Here is a 23106-nt window from a genome sequence, read left to right as displayed (position 1 = left end):
CCGACCTAGGCTGGGTCGATTGACAACAGGCGGGCACAGTACTAGGAAACGATAAAGGAAATAGGCTCAACCCCGTCTCCCCGCAAATATGGCCTCGGAGACCAGGGTCCCAAGTGTGGATACCCGGGTACTAGTTTGTATTGCCCACAAGCCCTGCATTGGTAAGGATTCACAAATTAGCTCAGATAGTCAACCAGAGAGCAGGGAAGCCCCCAGAGATAATAGATACATTAAGGTAGGAACATGGAACATCGCTGGGCTAAGGAATAAAGTTGATGACCCTATCTGGAGGGAATTTATAGGCAGCGCAGATATCATCGCTCTACAAGAGACGTGGGACACAAATAACATACTCACTTTGGAAGGTTACATTACCTATTCTCTCCCAGCAGTCACCATCACTAGAGGAAGAGCAAGGGGAGGACTGGTAACTCTAGTGGCAGCCAATAATACAGGAAAACACACAGTGATTGAATCAGGTTCCCCCTACTGTCTGGTAGTCAAATTCATCTGCAAAGGGGCCTATAATGTGTTAATTGTTAACTTTTATAATTCTTTCGATAGAGCCACCTCAACTAGCAACCTGACGGCATTACATTCTTTTGTAGTAGATTATAAGGAGCTGTCGGAGAATGCTATATAATATAACTGGGGGACTTTAATATCCACAGATGCCCAGATAAATGCCTGCCCAATGATCCTTTTGCCCCTATCGAACAGGTTGACTCCCACTTTGAGCATACGGAGCAGGGGATCTTATTGGAATACATCTTGGCTGATAATGGTTTGATGCTACCCATGGGGGATGAGGTGAACATACCAACTTTTAAGGATAATGGTAGTGGGTCAACTATTGACTTCATTTTCAGAAGTTTAACATTAGGGAGTAATATAGTAAACTATTTTCCATTCTGGTCCCATTTTAGTGACCATAATCCCGTTTTTGTGCATGTTGGAGGTGTCTTTAGCAGATCCGAGATGCAATTGAATAGGGTTGATAAACAAGATATTCGGGCTACAGACCAGGCTCGGAGAATTAAATGGTGCAAAATCGTCCCCAAAGATTTCCTATGCAACCTCTCCCACAGTAGAGGGGAGGAGTTACTTATATGCATGGACAAGGAAGCAGGGGACAGTGAGGTAGTGAAGGCATACCAAAGGGTTTGTCACCAGATTATGTCTGACCTAACACATTCTGGTAAACTTAATCAGGGTCAGTTGGCTGGTTCAACCATTACTGCTCAGTAGCTAACCGCAAACTGAAGGAGGCCTTGAAATGTAAGCCTGTTGATAGGAAATGTGTGGCACTCCTAAGGAAAGCATATAAAGGTGAAGTAGAACAGAGGAGGCGGGAGATCAGGGAAGATGACTGGGCAGAACTGACCTCTATCGACGTTATAAAAAACAGCGCCAATTTCTGGGCACTGATTAATCAACCCTATTTTGTTGATTCGAGTAATAATGTTTTAGACTTTGGTATTTAGGAGGACAAGTGGCTCTCCCATTTTAAGTCAGTTTATGAACATGTGTCCACAGGGGTCGACTCACCCATATACCTTAGTGGTGAGCGAGGATGAGGTGGCTGAAGCCATCAGTAAAATGACAAGTAATAAGGCCCTCCGGCTCTGATGGCGTACCAGCCGACCTCTTCAAGTCAAGTGGAGAAGTGTGGCTCAATGATTAGAGCGGCAGACCCTGATGCAGAGGTCTAGCCGGGGACCAGGGTTCAATTCCCCACCTCAGCGGGTCTTGGGCTCAAAATTCCACGGACCTGATAATTCTCGCCTCGGTGCCTATTCCAATCATGGAGTCCCACTCTGCAACTCTGGGCAATAGCTTGCTTAATCTCCACAGCGGCCCCCACAATGCTAAGGATGCCTGGCTTCCACCTTGGGGGTGCCCAGGAGTGGACGCCTCACAGGGAAAGCCAGGATGGGTTCCACAGTGGTATTCGTACAAGCGCCTTGAGACCCTTGCGGGTGAGTAGTGCGCTACACAAGTATCAATTTACAATTTACAATTTTTAACACAGCAATATGGTCTAAAGTTTTATCTAATGTATTCAATAGAATTCCACAACTGGTATCCCAACGACCAGGTCGCAGTCGCTAATTGTACCTATTTTTAAAAAAGGTAATAGAGGAGAGCCAAGTAATTACCGCCCAATTTCCCTTATAGATTCTGCAGTGAAGGTCCTTGGCAGAGTGGTTCTGTGTAAACTATCTGATTGGCTCGAGGACACGAACTCTCTGTCAGCTGTACAGTATGGGTTTAGAAAGGGGCGTAGTACTATAGATCAGAGCATCAACCTCCTATTACTGATTGGAAAGTACACCCTAGCGAAGCAAGGTTGTTTGTACATAGCATTTATGGGTCTGACCTCGGCCTTTGACCGAGTAAACAGGTCCAAGCTATGGGACTTGCTTTTAAAGATGGGCATTGACGAAAATATAGTATACTTTCTAGCTGATCTTCATCAGGACCTCACAGCTACAGTGAGATATGATCGTAAGGGGAATTGTACCGGCAAGATAGGTATAACTAACGGGGTCAGGCAAGGCTGTAATGTAGCTCTTTTTTTATTTACATTATATATTAACGAGTTAGCAAGTGTCCTGGGAGCAGCTTGTAACGATATTCCAAAGGCGGGCAAGTTCTCCCTTCCCGCATTATTATATGCGGATGATGCCGCACTTATAGCGCGCACATCAGTAGGTTTACAAAGTCTTTTAAATTGTTTTTATGAGTTCATGTCCTCTTGGATCTTAGCGTTAATTACACAAAATCTCATGTCATGGCTGTGGGCACAAAGGGCAGGCATAGGAAGCTGATGACACTCCACTGTAATGGTAATAGGTTATCTAGGGTTACCAGATTTCCTTACCTTGGTGTGGTTTTTGACGAAAGTTCCACCTGGCTTCCCCAACTGTCCGAGAAAAGAAATGCATTTGCACGGTCCATCTCTGCCTTTTTGGGTTTTCCCCGCAAATTAGGGGTGAAACCGTTACAAGCAGTGTTAAAAGTTTACGGCGCTAAATGTGTCTCCATAGCAATGTATGGCGCAGACTCATGGGGTTTTAAGAACGTTAAGCTGCTACAGGTGGCAGAGGACAAATTCTTAAAGTCCATTCTATCCGTACCACAATCGACCCCAGGTTTTATAGTTCACCAAGAATGTGGGGTGGAGTATTTAGAAGACCGGATTGCCATTGCGCCCCTTTTAAAGTGGATTATGGTTTGGCTGAACCCTGAAGTAGATGTAAACCACGAGATTCTGATGGACTGTCTTAGTCTAGAATATTGGGGTTCTATCCAGTGGCTAAGCTATGTCAGAAAAGTTGCTGTCTTACTGGGGCGACCGGAAATATTTGAGGAGCCATCTAAACTGGTTAAAGGAGACATAAAATGAGTCAAGACTGCTTTTAAACTCCATAGAGAGATGGATAGAGAGGGCTTTGAATTGACCAAGCCAACTGTGAGAGCCCATCAGCTAGTCGTAACATCGGATAATGACCTAGAACTATATCTGAAGGTTGTTAACAATGCTAACCACAGAGGAGGAGCCTAGCCTGAACGGCGATGGCCGCCTAAACCTTCGCGCTTTCCTCCAGCATCCTGCACTCTATCCTGTGTTTGAGCCCAGCGAGTGGAACGGTGAAGTGATCCCGATCACAATGGTGTGTTTCCCGGCTCGTTATAGGCGATATTGGTGGTGAAGCGTCCCGCTTCTTCCCCGGCCCTTCGCGGCAGAGAGTCCGGGTCTTTGTCTGTGGGGGACGGCCGGACCCGGCCACAACAACAGCGGCCATCGCAGGAGAGGCGGAGTCGATTGGCAGGTGAGAAACTGTCGCGCTGTGCTCTCGCTGCAGCGCTTCCATCTGCCCTGCTATTTTGCACGCCCAGTTATATTGTACCTACAGAGAACACATTGTATCGTTTCCCGGCTTGGAAGTGGCCTGAACAGCTTCTTTGTTACCTCTACTCTGTAACGGACGCCATTTTATGCATCGCGCATTCAGCGCTTGATAGTGGAGACCTCAGATCACTACCGAGGGTCCGGATACTTGCTGACATCGTATCAGCTGGTAACGCAAGGCAGTCAGTTGCCCCCATGTCTCTTGCCCGGCTGTACTTTGCGGATTATCGGCGGAGTGGTCGGTTGTTAATAAATGAAAATGGCGACCGGCTCAAAGAGCTGCTACACGTCCGTGAGCCCAGGGTGAAGGACACTGCTGCATCCTCTCTTCCTGAGACACCGCTGGGGATCTGTGATGATCTGTGCGCTCTAGAGGCTGTAAGAGCTGCCCTTCATGATAATGCCCGAGATCTGGGGAGTCGGCTTGACGTTATTACTCCAGTTGACCGTAGTTGCCCTCAAGTGCTGCACACTGTGCCACACCCTGCACCATACCACAGTGAACTGCCTACCCAGGTGCATATGGTGGCGTTGGAAGATCATTATTCTGATTCCGCTGAAGTGCTGAGTGTAGTGGTTCGGAGGTCTGGTGTTCGTGATTTGACGAAATGGTTGGTGTATCGTCCCCGGACGCCATGTTTGACGACTCCTTTGTGTTCTGGTGGCGTGACTCTTCATCCTTTCCTGGAGCTGGTGTTATCGCTCTGGCCTGCTGCTTCCGGGGGATTACTGCTTTGCCTTGATCCTTTTTGTGTCGTTCTCGGACATGCAGCGGTGGTCTTTGTAGACTCTGGTGGACGACCACCTAGTCTGTGTTGGCCATCCCGGACGCCTTTATCATCTACGACGCCGGCCGGACTGCTGGACTCCATCGACAAACTTGATCGCAGGGGGCAAGGTTGAGGACGTTTCTTGGATTGCTACTGCTCATATTGCTGGGACTAGGTGGGACAAGCGGGACATTGACTAAGTCGACCGTTGGTATTTTATTGGTTGCGGGGTCCGGGGGTGGGCGGCTGCAACTATATTTCCTGATGGTCTTCCTCCTCCATTCTCCTTTACATCTTCTTTTTTCCTTTCCTTTTTCTCTTCTCTGGATCTAAATTTCGGGTTTCGGTTTTTGGGCGACAGGCACACTGCTAGGGGGGGGGTAGGCCGTAGCCTCTGCATGCGTGCGGGGTGGGGGGTTTTGAGGTAATAGAAATTTTAGGTGTCCAATGTGTCCCCCACTCGCACCCCATCCATGTACTCATGTTCCATGTATGTCGTATAATTCCCTTCCCGTGTCTGCCATGAAGACGCATATGCATTTGCGTCCAACGTTAACATGTCAGTTATACAGTTCTCCAAGAAAACCACGTTAATTTGGCTTCTAGGCCTATGGTGCCAACGTCTTTACGTGGTGCACTTTTGAATATCGCACACGTTCTCCATGTTTTTCTGGCTCAGCCGAGCCAGGCCCTTAATTAAGACTCCGAGTCTTTCTTGTCCCTGAAAGCTGCAGTTTAGGTATGCATCCCTGACCTCTACCTTACCTCCTGCCCAGGCGAGCGGTGCCCGGCTTGGCCTAGCCTGCCTGCCAAGACGGTATTTTGCCTACAGTTATCTGCTCAGCCTCCGCAAAAACACATTCCAGTCTAGTGAAATAGGTAAACATATTCCTGGCTGCAGAGCAAAGGGCCCTGTCTTCCTGTCTGCATGCAAGTAATTTACTGAACCCGTTACCATGGTAGGCCCATGGCCCCCGTACATTGCATGAAGAACCATATGCACGCACTAGCATTCAGTATTGAACGGCCTCTGCCCGAGAGACCTTTTACTTCAGACGATACATCCTCCATACACCAGATATCAGATAGGCTATAGGTGCAGGTCGTTCTGACATCCCAGACAACAGTCTCCTCTACTAATGCTAAAAGTCAACCCCCAAGTTCTCCCCAGTTATACGTCAATTACAAGTCATTGCTATATAGTTGCGCGGGCATGTCGAGTAAAGGTTTCTGCTGACCCTGCAAACCTTTCTCTAAGTATCCACCCACCTATGATATTTCTGTGACACTTCTGTGACGTTTCAAGTACACGCCTACGTGTACGCCCTTTTACACGCCTCCTGTTACGCACATGTGTTCTTATCTCTCTCTTTTCACTTGTTACGCCTACTGTATTAATTTCAATTGTACAGTTTTACTATATATAATGTGTGATGTTAATAAAATGTTGAATATCCCTTCCTGAACCTTAGTGGTGATGGAACCCGATGTCCAGTGTCTCGAGATACTTAATTAAAGCCCGTATGACTCAGATACCACGGACTCTGCCTCTCATTTGATTGAGCTATCCTTATTGTCATTTAATGTATAGAAAAATAGTTTCGGTAATTTTATTTACCACAGTTTGGGGGTGGGTTTTTGTTTCGTATTAGTTTCTATGGGCCTTATTTCTCTCCTCTCTTTCTTGATTCTTCTCACTTTTTCCTTTTTCTCTTGGGTCAGTTTAGTGGCTTGGTGTAGCGCTGCTTATTGTTCCAGTAGTCACGGTGTTCCACGTTCATGGGGCGGGTGATGACCAGTATGTACCGTAATGTATGCTATTATCCTGAAGTGTATTTTTATGGCGATTCTCCGTTTGCTACTTTGTTTGTTGCTAATCTGCTGGGATCATTGCCCACTATGTGCTTTTGGTGGAGTGAATGCGTCTGATCCTCCTTACCTAAAACTTTTAAAAATTAACCTCACTTATCCTGTACTCCGTGGTCCCTCCTTTACCATATGTGATGTCTCGGATGATTGCTGTTTCTCGTCTTTGGGACCGCTGAGCTGCTTCAATTTTGCCTTTTGTGCTACCACACGATTTCGAGGCCGGCCAGACTGGTTGTGGGCCCGTACCTGTATGCTTATGTTGCACAATAAAGGTTTCCAAAAAAAAAAAAAAAAAAAAAAAAACAATGCTATCCACAGATACTTATTAACCAAGTTTAGATTAAATAAAATGAATCTACTCATCTCTGGGCGCCCATGTTGGACTAAGGCTACAGACCTGAAATCATGCGCTTGTGATGGTTTTTCTATAATGGATACTGCCCACTTCATGTTCTTTTGTGATTACTTTAAGGAGATACGGAAAAAAATGATTGTACCCCTACTAATGGACATAGGGTTTAAACAAGTGAAACCTGCCCTATTATACCTCCAACTGCTGTCCAATACGTAGGAAATGTTTAAGGTTGCCACTTTTTTAAATGTAGCTATGAGACTGAGGAAAAAATTAGATAGTCTGAGATAATATTTTTTATCTTTTTGTGATTTATTTTTAGAGCTTGTTAACTAATGAATTTCCATTTTTAACTTAGATGAATTGTGCATGTTTTTAAATTTATACATGAATCTGATACTTAATTCTCAGTATTTTAAACTTTTGTCATATATTCTTTCCTTGGTTGATGTGCTGTTGATGTTAGTAAACCATATTGCAATTTGAATGTCTTTTCCCTTTTTTTGGACCTATGTATACTTTTGTGGTTTCTGTTATGAACCGAATAAAGTATTTTAACTGACTGACTGACTGACTGACAACGATTAGGTTAGCATTTGCTGAAGCCAATCTGTTTTTCAATGTTATCTTGCCCGTTTTTGGAAGACATTTTGTATTACTTTCAGCCATTTTGTATGCCTTACATTACGTTGTGCTTACCATGTGCTTTGTCCTACCTCTCTGCTAGCTGCTTATATATTCTGCCTAGTAACAATCTATATTTAACTTTCTATCAAATACGCGCATGCTCGATCGAGCCACATCTATTTCTGATAAATCACTGTCGAGATGTGTTTACCCCAAACTGGTCAAACCGTTAGCCCCTCCCACTTATTGAATGTGCACTTAAAATGCCTGTATATGTACATAAATTCGTCTTGTGTATGTGCCGCCTATTTTCTGAGCCCCGGTGCGGGTATAAAAGGACCATGTGTCTTCCGTTCGGTGTGCTACTTCATGTATTGATGAAGGGTATTGTCTGAATGTAGTTCCACCTCATGAGGTCTTAATAAACTTGTCTTTTCTATTTCAGTTTCAGGGTCAACTTCTATTCTAAGGGTTTTAAGAGTTGTTAGCGGCATAACTAGGCCTTGCTGAGACACGATACCTTACATCCATGATGTTTAAAAGCTTGAAATTTTACCGACACCACAGAAACATGGTTGGACCCATGGGTACCTCTAGGCCTACTGGATGAAATTTCATTTTTTTTTTTTTTTTTGAATATTTGTATTGAAAACTTTTCCCCCTTTTCTCCCCAAAGACATGAGCAGGGCACAATAGCATTCAATATAACACAGCACAAAATCATATATAGATATATACACTAGAAATTTTATACAAAGAGAAGTGGAAGGGAAAAAAATATATATCATGTCAAATCATAGATACATTAACCGGAAACGAATCATATAAACAATAGGAGTATGCACTACAATGCGCTATATACTTGATTACCCCCCTCAGGAAAAAAAAAATGATTTAAATCGATAATCAATCAAAGATCAGGACCTTGCTTCCAACGAATGAGGGGCTCCCATATTTGCAAACCAAGTTTCTTGCCTTTTCTCCCCTTCCTCGCATAGATTGCTGATTCTAACTTTTGTGTAGATAATAACTTGCCCAGCCATTGATGGTATGTAGGCGGGTTAGGCTCTAACCACTCCGTGGCCACTAGCAATCTAAAAATGGCCATAGCTACAAATACGAAGTTTTCATTATTCACGTGGGCCTCAGGGTCAACTCCTAATAGTATCACCGCTGAATTTAGTTCTATTGTGGTTGACAATGCGTTCTGGAAGAATCTCTCGATCTCACTTTTTGTACTATCTAGGTGTGGGCAGAGCGAAAAGATATGTATTAGGTCCGCCCCCGGGCTGCCACATCTAAAGCAAGTGGTTCCCGATATACCCCCCCATTGAGCAATTTTCCCAGGCGTGTAGTACAAATGGAATAAGGTTTTATAATGTTGAGCCTGTAAAGATGAAGCACACAATAGTTTTCTTCCCATCTCTAATGACTCTGAAAAGATATCACTATTTATATCCAGATCTGCAGACCACCTATTGACCCATTTCTCCATATCGTCTTTCTTTAATTTTATCATCTCAGAATAAAATCTCTTTATAGTGCAGTCGGTGCCTGTTTCTGTAATATCCATTAATACATTTCTATCGAACCCCGAAGTCCCTCCTCTCTTATTTATTAAACAACTCCTGATTTGGAGATATTTAAAGAAATGTTTTGTATCTAAGGCGTAGCGAGCCTGTAGTTCTACAAATTGCAAAATACCTTGGGGACCCTGAATATCTCCAATCTTCCTTATTCCCCGCCTCTCCCAATCTTGGAATACAGCTCCCGAAAAAACCACGCTAGATAGGGAGGGGTTATTTTTAAACCTAGTGTAAAAATTATATTTTCCAATTCCTATCTTTTTCGAAATTCCCTTCCAAACATTATAAGCAGCAATTATGGTCTTAAACCTTGTTCTCTTGTAATAACTTTCCTCATTAAATCTCAAAAAAATATTTTCCACGTTTTGACCCAAAACCAAACCATGAATAACAAGTGAACCAACAGTATCCCATCCATCGACCTCAGCCCCCCCAACCAAACCCAACATGTTTTGGAATGCAGCAGCCCAATAATATACTTTTAAATCTGGCAAAGACCAACCCCCGCGCTCCCGCGGAAGCGACATATATCTCAGTGCCCTCCGAGTCTTTCCTTTAGCCCATATAAAACGATTGACCATTTGCTCAATTATCTTAAACCACTTATTTTCGAATAGGAGTGGGATTGCCCTAAATATGTACAAAAATTTTGGCAGTATCATCATTTTGATAATATTGACCCGGCCTACTAGTGATAGATGTAGATTTTCATAGCGGTCCAAATCCTTCTTCGTTTTTCGTATTATTGGAGCGATATTATTTTCTACCAAATTATTTAAGTCGGCTGTTATATTTATTCCGAGATATGTCCCTGCCTGGACCACACGATTATCGTCACATATAGTCACTGGGTTTTTAATAATCTGGGTCTTGGATGCATTTAAGGCGTACCCCGATATCCGACCAAATCTACGGGCCTCTTCTTCTATAAAGACGGTTGCCTCCGTGGGGTTTGGTGTTATCACCGCCACGTCATCAGCATAGGCCAATATTTTACAAGGTCCCAACAATGTTGGCATCAGAGCTATCTCTAGACAGAGATCTAACTTACGAATCAGGGGGTCCATATACATAGCGAATAATAGTGGGGAGCATGGGCACCCCTGCCGTGTACCCCTTTTAATTGAAAATTGCCCTGTAGTGCCCCCGTTGACTCTTAAGGCCGCAACCGGTTCATTATATAAAGTTTGTAGTGCTTTTATAAACCCGCCCCTGAGTCCAGATCTTGCTAAAGTACACCACAGATAGTCCCAGGAGACCCGGTCAAACGCTTTCTCTGCGTCCAGAAGCATTACTGCCATTGGGTCTCCTGTGACCTCGGCGGCATCAAACAGTGTAACTACTTTCCTAGTGTGGTGGGTCGTACCTCTACCGGGAATGAAGCCATGCTGATTAGGGCAAACTAAGGCACTTATTACCTCTGCAAATCTTATTGCCAACGTTTTTGAGTATATTTTAGTGTCATTGTTCATTAATGTAATGGGGCGGTATGACCCAGGCTCGTCGTGTGGCTTACCTTTTTTCAGAATTAAAACAATGTCGGCCCCCCCCACGACTTTGGTATAGACTGACCGGTCTGGGCAGATTGGATCACTCTTGTTAATTCTTGAGACAACACTCCCCAGAAAGTTTTATAAAATTCTAGGGGTATCTGATCGGGACCAGCAGCCTTTCCTGAAGGAAGTTTACCCATGGCTTCCTTGATCTCTTCCGCGTCCATCTGAGTTTCTAGTCTATCTGCTTCCTCATCCGTGATCCTCTCAGTTGGTATATTCTCCAAATAATCCCTGATCTCTTCCTTACTGCAGGGGTATTGAAAATCATATAGGGTTTGATAGAATTTCCTAAATACTTCCCTGATCTTTTCCGGGTTTTTTTGCAGATTACCATTCCCATCTCTAATCTCCCTAACAGTCCCTGCGGCTGCTATCTGCCTGGTACGCATAGCGAGTACATGCCCAACTTTTTCATTATATTCATAGCACTTCTCCCTACGAGTTATATAGATTACTGCCGCCTTTTTTGCCAGTTCATCTTCAGCTTCGCTTTTAGCTTTTATTAGATCTACTATATGCTGTTCAAGTGGTTCCCCTCTATTAACCCCATTATTAAGCTGTTCTTCTAATTCTAAGATGGCTCTCTCTAACTCTCTTTGTCGAAGCCCTTCCATTTTACGTTTGTGAATGCTATAACTACATGTTTGTCCCCGGACACCCGCCTTAAAGGCATCCCAAATAACCCCCACCGATGCACTTCCTTTATTATACTAAAAAAACTCGGTGATCCATTTTGACATATGTGAAACATAATCCTCTTCTATAAGAAGTCTTCTTTCAAAGGTCCATACCCGGTTAGGTCTTATTCTTCCCTTTAACTTTATTGTCAAGATTACTGGGTTGTGATCACTTAGGATTCTTGGGAGCCTATCGATATCAACTAGTGGTATCAGACTGTTAGAAATCAAAAAGTAATCGAGTCTGACACAGACTTGATGTGGCGCCGAGTAATATGTGTACCCTTTCTGTTCTGATCTAATTGTCCCCCAAGCATCATTCAGGTTGTTACTGAGCATGAGATCTGCGAGGGCCTTATATACTCTTTTCTTGCGGCCTTTGTAGCCCCTATTTTGCCCGATTCCTAAGCCGTCTGCCCCATTAATATTCAAGTCTCCCCCTATAATAACCTGCGGGGGCCAGGCAGCCAGCTCAGAGTCTAGGAACTGTAATACCTCCGGATCATCCTGGGTAGATCCGTAAACTGACACCATTGTTGTCCAAACACCGTCTATCTCTATCTCTACCATGGCCCATCTTCCCCATTTGTCCTCCAGTTTTCTCCCTATTATCAAGTTCTTACTCCTTGACAAGATAGCGACTCCTCTATTTTTCGCACCTTGTTTGGAACTAACTATTAGATGAAAACCCAGCTGATTCAGACAATACTCCTGCGTACTCATTATGTGTGTCTCTTGTAAAAAAATAAAATCCACATTCATCTGGCGTAGTCGAATTCCTATCTTACATCTTTTATGGACATCATTTAGGCCGCATACATTCCAGGTTACTAACCTAAGTGTCATCTCTGATTTTTCCAGAACCATCAACTGTCTGTTCGCTTGTACTCATTATTTCAGCAAAAATCATCTTCATTAGGTCAAATATAAACAATGTAAGAAGATTAGTTTCAATACTCCCTTCCTTACAACTTTGCTGCTTTATCACTTTTTCCAACATGCGCCCAACATACCCCCTACAGATTTCGATACCATTGTGCCCTGTCCTTGTATTCACCCTCCCACCCCCCAGACAACCCCCCCTCAGAATCCCTCCCCCCCTACGGGCAAATAGGTCCATGAGACCCATGTGTGGCCGGAGCATACCACCGGGTTGTCTCACCCACCCCCGTCCCTGACTTTCCTTGATTATATACATCATTCAGAATGCTCACCAAAGCTCACCCACAAAACAAAACAAATGAAAGAAAAAAGGAGCTAATCATATATGCTATCTCTCAAGATTTCATCTACAGTTACTACCCAATTAAGTGATAGCATTGCATTAAGCATTGTGCTTAAACCATCAGACAACACACCCACATTTCCCACATTTCCACAGATTTAACAATGTTAGAAACTACATAGCAGAGGATAATAAAAAAAAACACCAAGAAAGAGTCTCGAAAAAATAGCTATACAACTTCGAAAAAATATACTTTTAAACGAGAAAGGAGAGGGTAACTAGAAGAAATAGCATGTATAGATAATCCACAGATAATCCACCGATAATCTTCAATTAACATTTCTAAGGTAAAAATCTAGTTATTGCTGGCTATACCACTACCTTACTTTCCTTTTACATACCGCTCTTGCCCTGTCCTCTCCGTTCCCCCCCCCTTTTTTTTTTTTTTTTTTTTTTCTCCCCTTTTTCCCCCCCTTTTTTTTTTCCCCTCCTTTACTTTTTATGGGGTATAGTTCTGACATATCCAGTTTGTGTGTCTTCGATCTCCAAAACATTGCGTTGGGATTTTTGACGGCCTCTATTCTCTCTCAGAAAGCTAAGATATTCTTGCGCCATTATTTCTGAATGAAACACTCTAAAGTTACCCTCTAAGCCAACTTTCAGACGTGCCGGAAACAAAAGGAAAGCCTCATAGCCTATATTTTGGAATGGGGTAATGAGCTGCCTCATCCGCCACCTTCTTTCTACGGTGGCGTGGCAGAAATCAGGGCGGGCAAAAAACTCAATTTCCTTATGGGAACGCTTAGAATGAGGTTTCGCCTTGTTAATAATCTCCTCACGCAAAAGAAAATTACCGACATACATCAAAATTGCGCGGGGCTTGCCCTGATTTTCCTTTCGTACCAACGGGAATCGGTGCGCTCTTTGTATCTCGTGTTCCCAGTCCCAAGAAGCCAAGTCGGGGAACGCACCTTTCAGCAATTCAATTACAAAGGCTCGCACATCCCCACCCTCTTTTCCCTCTTGAATTCCAATAAGTCTGACATTGTTCCGTCGCTGCCTGTTTTCAAAATCCTCTAGCTTCCAGAGCATGTCAGCAGTTGTCTTGTCCTTATCATCACCAGCATCTTTCAATTTAACAAAATCATCTTCCAATTTGCTTGTTCTGGCCTCGATCGCAGAAACTCTCCCAACCATATCCTCATATAATTTATTAACTTTATGAAGTGAGGATTGTATCTTTTTATTTGCATGTCTGGCCCTCCTGCTGGCTCTCTGACTCTCAACACGTGCCTCAGACTGGATCTGTTTTAAAGTTGAAAAAAGAACTTCAAAGTTTGAGGCACCTCTATCGAAGCCCCCCTCAGCTCCCTGAGAGGTTGGTTCCTGAACACCTGTATCCGTAGTTATGGTTGCCCCAGTCTGAGTTGTACCACACTCAGCTGAACTATCCCAGATTAACCTTTTAACAACTGGTCTCGCCTGCCCTCTATGAGGTTCCTTAGATTGATTCAAACGTCTTTGGTTCTCATTTTTCGCCTTGCCCTTATATTTGGAGTTTTTGATTTTTGTGGTCTTTAGCGCCTCTCTTAAGTCTTTTTTTACTTTTGGTCTTGACACTTTTTGTACGGTCTCGTGCTCCATTGATTCTGTATCATTTTCTGAACTACTTGAATCATTGTCAGATCCAGATATGTTAGTTTCTGAGCCTGAATAAACCACTGAATCTGAGGTACCTGAATCCGAATCCGTCATAGAAGGGCCCGAACCGCTGACTTCGCTTCCGTCTAGCTTACCTTCTTCATCCTCTTCGTCATCTGCCTCATCATTCCCAGTGAAGAAGATCTCTTCGCCAGGTGATGCCAACATTTGTTCAGGAACACATTGAATAGATTTTATATTGCATGTGCTTGTGGCTCCCAGACTGTGGTCATTTACTTCCATCGCCTCCAGTACCTGTATCTGCTGCTCTGTTATAATCTGCATCCCCATTTCCATAGCCTGCATCCCGCCGTTGCCTCCAGGGGGAGGATTGTCCACAAGAGCAATCACATCATTGCTCACAGCATCAGGATCGCACTGCCCAATCTTAGTGGAGTCTGTAGGCGCAGCTTGAAGCCTATTTCCCCCTTCTGTTGTACCCACATGGAGCACCTGGCCCTTTAAATCTATGGCCACGCCCCCTGCTGCTGCCGCTGAAAGGGCGTCCTCTCCCGCGGGTTCTGTAACGTCATTTTGCTCAGTGAGAGGCACTAGGAAGCTGGCTGTGCTCCCGGCGCTCCCTGCACCATCAGTGACGACCTCCAAGGCTCCAGCGGCAGCAGCGGGACCCACAGTGGCGGGTCCGGTAATTTCGATATTCACACGACCCAACCTCTTTCCGCATAGAGCAGCCAACGTGGGAACGGCAGCTTGCTCCTCCACCGTCTGCACACCCACCACGGCTCCCGCAGGTATGAAAGACTCCACTATAGTGGTTTGTCGGTATACCGGTTCCTTTCCGCACGCCTCAGCCGGCTTTGAATCAGGATATCCTTTGCGGGTTCGTGTGCTTTCCGTTTTTCCCGCTCTGGTTGTAGCCCTTTCCCGCAGCTTCCGCGCTTTGGCTTCTTTTGCTTCTTTTGCTGCCTCGCGCCTCATCTGGGCTTTAGACCTTGATTTAACTCTCAAGCTGGAGGCTGAGGCTCCTAGTCCATCTGCTGAAGTTTCCTCCTCCTCCTCCGAGGGGACTGGGTGATGACTTTGTTTACTAATACGATATATTTTAGGTGCCATCGCTCTGTAGTAGTAAGAGCGTCCCGCCAGAAATGACCTTGTGATTAGGGCAGTAAGGGATTCCAGTAGAGCTTTTCCTTTGATCTGTTCCCTGACCAGCGGAGAATCCCTTAATAAAGAAGGCAAGTCCGCCAGAACTCCAAACATCGCATCCAAAAAAACAGAGGGTATATTGCTGAGTTTATGTTGCTGAATAAACTGCTACATATTACGTGACTCGCTGTCCAGTTCCTTTGCTTTTAGCGATAAATGACAGTGGTGAGCATTCGTTCCATCAATATGTCTCAGGAGCAGGGTAGGGTGCAACCTTCCCCTACGGTGTCTCGGCAGCCATCTTGCCCCAAAGAAATACAACTTGGCCCCTCATGAAAGTACAGCCCTCCCTCAATAATATTTTTTAAGAATGATTGGAAAGCCCAGAAAACTATAGTTAAAAAAAAAAAATCAAACAAACATTTACACCAATTCTGAATTCTCCAATTTACTTGTAAAAGAAAATATCAAATCCAAAAGTCCGCAATAAATCCAATCAAATGCTATGATGCAGCAGACATACACAAAGAGTGATCCTTCCACCTCCAAATCCAAATGAAAGTGAACAGCACATGGACAACGCACTGGGAGGAGCCTGGTGGACAGGAACAGAAAGTTGGAGACTCAGGGGCACTTCCTTACGCTTGAAAAAAAGAGTAGGAACAAAAAAAGGACTCCTTGCACAAAATAATACAGCTAAATCACAATCTGAGGGGTTCTCCTCAGCAAAATGATCATTTTTTAAAATGCTCTAGAGATACACAGTTCCCCTTATGTCCACATTGTTCTGGATACATTTTAGATAAATTCCTACTGCTGAAGAATATCTCATTTCTTCTTATCTTTACAGACGGCAATTTCTTTACTTCGTGACGGAGACAGAGCTTACCTTGCAGACGCCTGACGCCCTGGGTCTCTTGTTTTGCCACTTTTTCTTGCTGGGAATCCTGTTTGCCGCCACTCTGCCCAGTTGCCGTTCCCCCCCGCCGCAGGCGCCGCAGGTCACCAGGCGCAGCCGCAGAGCGGGGGGAACTGAGTACAGAACACTACATCACCCAGGAGCCCTCATCTTGGCCATGCCCCCAAACGCGCCAGGAGGTGCTAGAAAAAGGCGTCCCATCAGCTGGCGAGCGGGTTGTTTTAGACGGAGATGGAGCTTGCCTTGCAGACGCCTGACACCCTGGGTCTCTTGTTTTGCCGCTTTTCCTTGCTGGGAATCCCGTTTGCCGCCACTCTGCCCAGTTGCCGTTCCCCCCCGCCGCAGGCGCCGCAGGTCACCAGGCGCAGCCGCAGAGCGGGGGGAACTGAGTACAGTACACTACTTCATCCAGGAGCCCTCATCTTGGCCACGCCCCCAAACGCGCCCGGAGGGGCTTGAAAAAGGCGTCATATCTACCGCCTCCCGGGACGCGCACGGGTGGAGCCCTGCTGAGCCCGGAAGGAGGGTGGGCCGTCTGTGGCGGTCAGGGGCCAGATGAGGCCGGGCCGGGCCACCCCCCTAAGTTTCTGGACTTTGCATGGAACATAGATCAGGTGATTTTGATCCGGTTTCGTAACAAACGGACTAACTAACCACTCACTGTTGGACATTGTTATTATTGACTTTCCCAAGCCTATAAACCCCCTTAGGGTAAACCATGCCTCGTCGTAAAGAAAATGGGGGCTCACTACCGCCTAAACCTAATGAGGGAAGCATTACTGGCAAACTAGATGGTTTCTTCACCATGGCAGTAGCTGTCCTGGAACGAGAAATAGCAATCACTTAGGAAAGGTTATCATCAGAGTTCCTTAGCGCCAAAAGATCATCTTTGGGTAGTAGTTTGAGTAGTGTAACCCCCCAGAGGCGAGTCAACCAACGCCTCATAGACCTAGGGCTACCAGAAAATAGTACTGTTTCGGAAGAGCAAAGCATTATCACACTGGGGAACAGCACACAGGATAGCATAACCTGTAACGGTGATGAAAAACAGGGTGACACACTCCCTATAAAGATCAAAGTTTGCTTCACAGTAGAGATAACTCCCATCTGTAGTAAACATCTTGCCCCCCCCCACGGTGTGGGGGGCGGCCCAAGAGCTAAACGGGCAAAAATTCCCAAGCTTGCGGCTAAAAAGATTAACCCCTCAGGAACCCATAGTCAAACACAAACTCCTGTCCAGCATAATAGCTCCCCAGCCCTGCTTAATATTAGGCACCACCCTCTGCCCAAAAGATCATCACTGACCATTCAGGGAGAAGGTAACCTGATTGGTCAAGTAGAACAGCTGGTAAGGTCGCTTACACTCCCCCTCATAGAGAGACTTAGAGTTGTTAGTGCAAATCTAGAAAAGTTACAGCAAACCACCACAGATAACAATCAATTGCTTCAAGAGTTAGTAGGTAGCAAGAGGTCGTTAGGATACGAACTACACCCAAGCACACGGAATGGTACTAACAATTCAATCACACTAACTACCAGCCAGCCCTCCACAGCACCACTTAGCGGAAACCTGGACACGAGGGATAAATGTCGAGCGGACAGAAAGGGTAGCCCCAAAAACCCTGGAGGCTGCTGTAGCGTATTAGGGGCCCCCAAATTCCCTCTAGAAGAGGGCCCTAAATTGGCTAGACAGCCCAACGGACCCATACAGCCTAGCAGTATGGCCCAAGGTCTGGGTAACCGTTCCATCCTGCACCTCTCCCATCAGAGTACCCCACTAGTAATAGTATTTGGGAACGTTCCACCATTGCCCTTGGGGGGGAGGGGGACTTTTTTCAGATCAAAAAGAAAGTCACCCACTGGCTAGAAAATAATACCGATAGTGGACAAAATATAGGGCATAACATAATTATGGCACGTCGAGTAGCTTGGCTGGGGCGTACTAGGAAATGCAGAGAAGGTGACTGCATAGTAGTAAATTTTAACAGCACGAAACCTGTAGAAAAGATTTTGAAGGAAGCAGAGACACGTACCGCATTGAGGGGACAAGGCATAAAATTCTACCCCTGAGGTTCTTTTATAGGCCAGTGAAAGATTGTGTTATTAACAACAGGAACAGGATGCACTCTAACTCGCACAGAAAAGGAATAGATGGGTGGAATACAATACCCGTCAAGTGTTTCAGGGGACAAACGAGGGGGGGATTAGAAACCATCTCACATATGGAGGTCACAAATAGATTCAACACTCTCTCAGGTCTAAACGACTGTGACTGACTGAATGGTCCCGTTGATAACCCCACTTCCTCCCACAGTTTTGGTCTTCAGCTCGACTGTCCCATATTACCCAGGGGAAGTACGGCAATAACCACTGCTACTACAATGGATAATGCTGGCTCAATGGGTCTATCAATAATGGCCGGAGACTGTTAGGATCAAAATACCGGAATAACACGGCTTGGCACATTTAGTGCGAGCACTGGGGTGGCCTTAGATGGCAATTTAGAACATAATATCCTCTCTTGGAATATAGCGGGGTTTGCAAATAAGGCTTCAGATCCATTATGGGTGCAGACTGTAAATCATTACTCTATCATCTGTCTTCAGGAGACATGGGCAACCAATAGTAATATTGCACTTGAGGGTTACAAATCATTCTGTGTTCCCGCAACAAGTGCCAGAAGCGGGCGGGCTATGGGCCGCTTAGTCATCTTTTTTTCTCTGACACTAAGATGCAGCGTTAGGGTTCTTCCCTCAGGCAATAAAAATTTCCAGGCCATCATGTTGGGGAAAGAAGAGAACAGTATGTGTGTGATTAATTTTTACAATGCAAACAGTCAGGTTGAGTTCTGTAGGATCATAGAATTGCCCAACTTTATCACCCTATGTCGGGGACCTGCTAGAAGGAACTTGATGCTTGCTGGGGATTTTAATGTCCACCTATGTGGTGACCCCATGCTATATACCCTAGCGGACATGGGCTGTCCCCTGTCATTGTGACTTCATTTTGAACACACACCCGAGGGTAATGTCTTGAACCATCTAGTAGACGAGCAAGACCTTCTCTTCTCTTTGAACATCGCCCCACCGATGACAACGCAAAAAGAACCCACCTTCAAAGGAGGAAGACACGGAACCATCATTGATTTTATCCTAGTCAACAGAAACCTTGCAACACTCCTATTCGGTTATCAAATAGTTCCCAGGGCTTATAGTGATCACTACCCAGTTTGTGTCTTGTTAGGAGGGAACCTTATGAAAAAAACTAAAAAGGATAATACAATAAGAGATAACGTGCTGCAACCCATTAATGTATTTTAAGGAGAAAGTTGCCAGCAAGGGATTTGTTTGGTGATTTAAATTTAACAGTGTAATGCAGTCTATATTAGTTAGACTTAGCAGCTGAATGGAACAGCAACTGTTCAACGTATCATGAATCTGTTAACCAAATTCTATAGAAACTACCACACTAGCCCTATAGGAATATAATAACTAAGACAGATTCTATAAAGAACTTGTGATTTCAAACAGTGAATGAAGTATCGAACACAACAATGAAGGTACAGCAACACGAAAAGGTTCGTTTTTAGAAAAAATTATCATTATTTTTTATATTCATACAGAAATAAATCATTGAAGCAAATCAAGGGTATACAGTTATTGACAATTGCATGAGTTTCTTGTGTAAATGGAGCTGATGAAACAATCCATAAATACAGAAGAAAACAATCCAGTCTGTGACAAAATAAGTAAAGTTGATGAATAGAAAGCAAAGTTTTGAATCTTTGTGTTGAGGGAACCTGTAGAGTGAGTCTCAGGATCCAAGATAGTTCGACGAGTGAATCACACGAAGCATCAGTTCTGTATCCAGAACTGATGCTTCGTGTGATTCACTCGTCGATTCACTCGTTGAACTATCTTGGATCCTGAGACTCACTCTACAGGTTCCCTCAACACAAAGATTCAAAACTTTGCTTGGCCTCAATATTTGGATATAACCAAGGGGCAGACTTCAAGCTTCCCTAAGGCAACTAACTTCTAAACTCTACGTGAGTTCACCAATAGTTTGGTCCTATACACTGTATAGGGGTAATCCTCATTTGCATTATCTCCTTGTCCTGATGATGGTCTCTGGATTACACCACTGAGACCGAAACGTCGACAATCCAATCCAAGTCTCTTTCCCACCTTTGACTTTCTATTCATCATCTTTTAAAGAAGTCAACTTTACTTATTTTGTCACAGACTGGATTGTTTTCTTCTGTATTTATGGATTGTTTCATCAGCTCCATTTACACAAGAAACTCATGCAATTGTCAATAACTGTATACCCTTGATTTCCTTCAATGATTTATTTCTGTATGAATATAAAAAATAATAATAATTTTTTCTAAAAACGAACCTTTTCGTGTTGCTGTACCTTCATTGTTGTGTTCGATACTTCATTCACTGTTTGAAATCACAAGTTCTTTATAGAATCTGTCTTAGTTATTATATTCCTATAGGGCTAGTGTGGTAGTTTCTATAGAAATTGGTTAACAGATTCATGATACGTTGAACAGTTGCTGTTCCATTCAGCTGCTAAGTCTAACTAATATAGACTGCATTACACTGTTAAATTTAAATCACCAAACAAATCCCTTGCTGGCAACTTTCGCCTTAAAATACTTTGACTGCCCAAGCCCGCAAGGGTATATTGGGTTACCCACCACTACTACCAGCAACCCATTAATGGCGGGCGACGCATAAAATGGAACAAGGTGATACCGACCGAATTCCAGGAAAAATTAAAAAAGGATTGTGAAAAGGAATTTTTAACTTGTCTTAGCTCTAACCCCGAGAGCGAAGGAGTCCTTACAGCCTTTGAGAACATTGTCCGAAATGTAGGAAAGATGTTGGAGGTACGGGGGGGTAAAACCACCTCTGGTGGACCCAAGTGGTTCTGCAACAATTGTTCCAAAGCAGCAAGAGATTTGAAAGAGGCCTTCAAAATACTTCCCCGAGATAAAGTCTTGATCAGCTCACTCCAACTAATTTATAAAAAGGCGCTAAAAAAAAAGAAGAATGAGCTGAAGAATGCGTTATGGTAGGAACTTGTAAATCTCTTGACCCTATCTAATAGCTCTAGATTCTGGTGCACAATCAACCAATCACCTCTAGTATCGTCAGGGGCTACTGAAGTGAGGTTAAACATTAAGAAGGATGAATGGGTGAACAATTTTGTTACCATCTTCAAGGATAAAAATGTACAACCAGCACCCTCACACAAGAGGTTAGGGCAGGTCGCAATGGTATTATCAGTAGGTGAATTAATGGAGGGCATAAGTAACCTTTCCAACAAAAAGGCCCCAGGCCCTGACGGCATCCCTCCTGATCTTTATAAATCAGACCCAACATTTTGGGCCCCAATCCTCACAGCCGTGGGAAACGCCGCAGCAGAAAAGGCTTGTTCAGCTTCATGGGGTCTCTCAACATTAGTCCCCGTATTTAAAAAGGGAGATCGAAATTGCACACTAAATTATAGGCCTATCTCCCTGATAGACTCCATTGTAAAAGTCCTAGGGGGCATTATCCTGAAGAGGCTGTCCACTTGGGCAGAGGAGAGTCAGATCATCTCCGATATATAGTGTGGGTTCCGCGCAGGTCATTCTACCATGGCAAATGCCTCAATCTCTACCTAATCCTGGGTATATATTCCATCGCACGACCAGGAACTGTCTACATGGCCTTCATGGACCTTTCATCGGCTTTTGACTGGGTCAACCGGTGAAAGTTGTGGCAGTCCATGGAGGTCATTGGGGTAGAGCAAAATCTGGTGAATTTCCTAATGGACCTACATAGTAAAACAATGGCTAACGTCAGATATACTAGGGACCTCAAGGTCACACGAAGCTTTAGTACCAGACGGGGGGTAAGGCAAGTGTGTATCCTGGCCCCCTTTTTTTTTACGTATATATTAATGACCTAGAAGATCCTTTGGTTAAGACAGGGGCGGCTACCCGTATGTGGGACGTTGGGGCCTGCCAGTCCTACTGTATGCCGACGACGCTGTCCTCCTAGCCGGCACCCCCAAAGGGCTACAAACACTATTGGACGCCTTCAATGGATTTATGTTAACACGAGATTTACATATAAACAACACTAAATCCTACGTGCTGCAGGAAACAGCACCCATTCAGGGTAAATGGAATTAGGGTGCCTACATGCACATCCTTTTCTTACCTGGGGGTACATTTAGACCAACAGTTGAACTGGGTTGCACTTATGAACTGGAAAAGGGGAGAAGTAGCCAGGGCCAATGCTGCGCTCTTTGATTTTGCAGCCAGAATGGGCAACAGACCGGTGGCAGCCATGCTAAAAGTCTATCGTTCCAAGAGTCTCGCGATAGCTACCCATGGGAGCGAACTCTGAGGATACAGCAATCACAAGTGTTTACACAAGTGTTTACAAGTCGTTGAAAACAAATTTTTAAAACAACTCTTATGTGTCCCACACGGAACCCCAAACACATCAGTGCACGAAGAACCTGGCCTGCCTTTCATCATTGATACTCTGTCATTGCGTCCCCTTATGTTCTGGTTGCAATGTTGGCTCAACAAACACCTTGGGCTACCACACAGCTTGCTAAAAGAATCCCTGAGCCTAGAACACATGCCTAAAGTACCTTGGCTGGGATATCTTAGAGATAGTTTCGGCAAAGAGGGGTGACCAGATTTATTTCTAAATCCAGCAGGAATATCGAGAAAAGATATTACATTCATAAAACAGTCATTTATTACTCGCAAGAAATCGGACAGAGAGG

The sequence above is a fragment of the Lissotriton vulgaris genome, chromosome 3_1 (assembly GCF_964263255.1).
Source record: "Lissotriton vulgaris chromosome 3_1, aLisVul1.2, whole genome shotgun sequence".
NCBI classification, from domain to species: Eukaryota; Metazoa; Chordata; class Amphibia; order Caudata; family Salamandridae; genus Lissotriton; species Lissotriton vulgaris.
This window is presented reverse-complemented; position numbering follows the sequence as displayed.